Raw genomic sequence first — 4,584 nt, forward strand, 5'->3', positions numbered from 1 at the left:
AATCATGATTCCAGAGAGCCGCAGAGGAAGGAGATGAAGGTTTGAACAGTGGTCTGGCTGTGCTTCAAAGCACAGGCATATGGCATTCTGTCTCTTTCCAGATGCCCACCTCTAGAAATGTGGCTCTCCTACTTACCAGCTGGGGGAAGCGGGGCAAGCCACATGGCTTCTCTTTGCCTCAGCTTCCCCATCTGCAAAATGGGAATAATAATAGCGCTGCCTTTAGAGGGTCATTGTGAGGATCAAAGGTGAATATTTGAATAGCACTTAGTGGGGAGCCTGGCACATGACTGTGTTCCAGAAGTTACCTTTTGTTAGCATCATTCCTGGTGTGTTCTCATGCAGGGTCTTCCCCTCCCATCCCCCCAGAAGGTACTTGTGCTTCCCCACCCCAAGGGCCAGATCTGCAGTGGCTTTGTGAAACAATGCACAATGTGGGGGTGATGGAAGGTTGCCCCAAAGAGGAAGAGGAAAGGAGGGAGGGATTGGGGAGGGCATGGTGGAAGCAGGCAGAAGGAGGAGGCTGGGAGAGCACTGCCCCTGACTGGAGAGACGGGACTGTGCCTCTGTTCGTAGCACGGACGGTGTCCGGCTCTGGGCAGCACCCTGAGGCTGTAGGGAACCTCCAGGGACACTGCTGTGTGGTGTCCTTGTGCCACCCCACAGAGTTCAGCTAGTGGGCCAGCGTGCCTGGAGTGGACTGAAGACACAGGGTCCTGCTCTGTTGTTCGGGGTAAACCAAGTAGGAGCCAGCGGCGCAAAGCAGGTTAAGTTTGATTTTGAAGAATTAAAAAAAAGAAGACGTGATTTCACATAGTCAGGAAATGTGGAAACCCAAATAGATACCTACTCCCCCGCCTTCTGTGTTTTGAGTTTCTTTCTGAAAGCTTCTCGGGACCTTCTGAATCTCAGAAAGTTCTGCTCCAATGTCCAAGGTGATGTGTGTCCCCCACAGGCTCCAGTTAGAGTCCTGGGGTGTGGGCGGTGTCACTCATTCTCCCTGGCTGGCTGCTGCCCTCCCTGTCCCTGGGCACCCTCTTCATGACTCAGTCTGGGGGACGGCTGGGGGGCTTGTGGGCAGGCGTGTGGCCCTTTCCAGCAAGGGCTGTGGTTGTAGGATGCACCCGCATGTAGACATAGGGAGGACCCAGCCCTGTGAGTGGCCACAGGGCTCAGAGGCTGTGGGTGGACAGCCTGTGGGGGACTTTGGCCTCTTTTTTTTTTTTCTTAATTTTTTATTTCTTTTCAGCATAACAGTATTCATTGTTTTTGCATCACACCCAGTGCTCCATGCAATCCGTGCCCTCCCCAATACCCACCACCTGGTTCCCCCAACCTCCCACCCCCTGCCCCTTTGGGCTTTGGCCTCTGGTCTTGAGCAGGGAGGGGAAAGAGAGGCCTGGAGGAGTTGGGAAGCAGATCCCCTGCCTCCCACCCCCAGGCTGGAGGGCAGGTGTCATCAACCTCACTCAGTCTGAAATCCTCAGGGCCCATGGGAACCTCCGTCGGGAGGCTGGCCTTCGGGGTATCATCAGGGGTGAGGTGGGCCTGTGGGTCGGGGTGAGGGCTGCGGGATCAGGCGGCGGGACCTCCGATGCAGAGGGATAGGGGCTAGGCCCCGTGTTCCCCATCTCTTTAGGGTCAAACTTCAAGGGCTTTGTTTTCATGAAATCTGTAAATATCTCACAGGCCCCTTGCCCCACCCTGGCCAAGCAGGGAGTGCTCTCTTTGGGTCAGTCCTACAGATTACGAAGCTCCTTGCCTAAAAGTCAGGAAGGATGTGGGCCAGCTAGGCCTGCTCACACTATAGTTACCAGATGCTTCCATGACCCAGACCTAAGTAGCTTCTCCAAAGAAGTGGGGTTTTTGTCAAGTGGGGGGAGCTAGGAGGGGTAATGTTTTCTCTCCGACCCTACCCAGTAGGCGCTGCTGCTCTGGAGAGGGGGTGGGCGTGGAACTAGGTGTCGGAGAGGGGAGAGGACCGAGGCTGTGGCCAGGAGAGCGGAGGGATCTGGGTCTGAGCGGTCCTTTCATCAGAGGCCCCTGCACCCCTGGCCCCCCAGTCCAAGGCCCCCTGGAAACCTTTATGAAGGTTCTAGCCGCAGCCTGGTTTAGCATCTGATGCCCTCACTTCAAGCCTGTCTGTGGCCTCCCACAAGCCTCATGATGCCCCAGGCGCTCCTCAGGCGGCTGTCTTGCCCCTGGTGCCCTGTTTGGAGTCCAGCAGTGGTCCCCTGACCTGTCCCAGGCGTGTCACCGCCTCTCCTCTCCTCTGCTCAATTCTCTGGAAGACAAGGAGCAGTATGGGAGCCCAAAGTGCCCAGCTCCTTAGGGCACAGGTGGGGAGACTGAGGCCCAGTGGCCAGGAGCGTTAGGTCCACAGTCAGGTCCCCTGTTGCTTGCAGGGCGTCTGCTCTCTCTGTCCTTCCTGCTTCTAGCCACGCCTTCCCCAAACTGTTAGTACTTCACATATCCTGTGGCCCAGACCTGTGAGGAGGCTGACAGGAGGGCCGCTGTGCCCTGAGATGTTTCTCACAGTGTGTTCTGAGAAAGAGATGGTGAGCTTCTCTGCCGTGGGCCTGAGCAAGCTCGGGGTGGGTGGCGGGGGGTACTGGGCAGGTGTCCAGAAGGCCCTTTGTGACCTAGATGCCACATGGGTGCCCAGACATGCTGGTGGAACCCCTCTGGGTCTGTGGGCCCTGGAGGGAGGTGCTGAGTGATGGCTTGCCCACCAGGCCTCTCTTCTTCCCCCAGAAGGTCCTGTGTGGGGCTGAGCGCTCAGCTCAGGGGGGCACACAGGACCAAGAGGGACTCTCTGTTTGGCACTAAGGACCTCGCTGACCAGTCCAACACTATACTGTTTTCTTGGGATGGGAAGGATTCCAGCGAATCACCTTTCTCGGTTCAGGCAGAGAAGATGGTCCCACTCTTCCCCCATTCTCCCTGCTGTGGTGTTGCTCTCTCGACAACCCCCCCCACCCCAACACTGTGCCTCCTAGGAAGCTTCCTAGAGCTGAGAGCACGGATACGCCCCCCTGAACACACCAGCACACACCTGGCATTCAGCCCAGGCCCGGGACTGAGAGCATGGGTTCCAGCATGGGGTCTGATTGAAACTCACCTGGGGCCTCAGACAGGCTCCCATTCTGGGTTTCAGTTGTCCAACCTGGGAACTGGGGACTTTTGACTCGACCTTCTAGGTTCCTTCTTGTCTGAGACCTCCCTTGCTAACTCTGGGGGCACCCAGAAAGGAGAGGACTGGGGTGCATATGGGCAAGGCCACAGCACAACGGGGGGACCCGGATGACAGGTTCCCACCCACACTCCTCAGTCCTCTAGGCCGTCCTTCTCCAGCACCTTACAGAGAGAGGCAGTGTCTCAGTGCCTGCCCTTGCCAGGAAAAGAATCCCAGCGTGACTCAGTGAAGGGAGGTGCGAGGCTACAGACTGGCTTCACTACAGACTGGCTTCACTGCAGCCTGTGGCTTGGGCTAGGGGGCAGCCCCAGGACCCTTCTGGAAGAACTGCTTAGCTCCAAACAGCCCTGCCTTTCCACCCCGTTGCTGCCAGGGGGCCCCAAGGCATGAAGCATGTGGGAGCCGAAGGGAGGTGGAGGGCTGGGCCCACCCCCACGTGGCTCCCCCTGTGCCTGTCCCTGTCACAGTGGCTCACCGGCTCTCTCTGTCAGCATGTGAGCCAGGCACAAGGGCATTCCCATCTTATGGATCGGGAAACCGAGACCCAAAGCATGCCTGACCCAAAGTCACACAGCCAGTGAATGAGGAGAACTGGCCTTGGCCCCTAGGGCCCTGGTTCTCGCCAAGTACCTTGCCTGTTCTCACTAGTGTTGGTCCCCTAAGAAGGAAGGAGGCTGGCAGGGGCGGATGGGTGCAGAGATACCCCAAGGCGAGGGTGAGAGGTGCCCTCCTTCTGCTTCTTCCTGCACCGACCTGCTGTCCAGGATCTTGGGGATATCCGGCCCAGGGCAGGAGAGGGAGGGCTGCCCAGCCACGGGGCCTCCCTCTATCACCCACTTCCACCCTGTTCAGCCAAGTACATTCTAGTCCCTTCCCTTCCTGGGAGATGCCACCTGCCTTCAGAAGTCTCTCCCATTTCCCATGGTCTCGCTAGGCGTGGTGAACACATTCCTCCCGTCCCTGGGAGCTCCCTCACAGCAAGACGAAGGTGCAGTCCCAGCACAGGCCGGGCATTCAGTAGGAACTCAATATGTGACTAAGGCCTTCGGTGGCTGGTAGAGTGAGGGACAGTGTGAGAAAGGGAGGGGGTGGGAGTGTGAAGCTGCAGGAGGAGGGGAGGGGGAGGTGGGGGACCCTGAGTAGGGGTGAGTGGGCTAGACCTACCACTCCCATCCAGGGTCCTTCCCGCAGGGCTGTGGGCCCCTGGCCACACAGCAGCCTTGGCCTTGGGATAAACCCACCGGGTTTCCACACTGGTCAAGCTGTGACAGGTGGTGGCTGTCCTTCCCACATTCTGCTAGGGGAAGGAGGAAGCCGGAGGACGTCCCCTGAGCCCAACCTCGCTCTGGCCAGCCCAGACTGGCAGGCCACAGTGCTGAACCACAGAG

This window comes from Lutra lutra, chromosome 7, assembly GCF_902655055.1.
Source record: "Lutra lutra chromosome 7, mLutLut1.2, whole genome shotgun sequence".
NCBI lineage: Eukaryota > Metazoa > Chordata > Mammalia > Carnivora > Mustelidae > Lutra > Lutra lutra.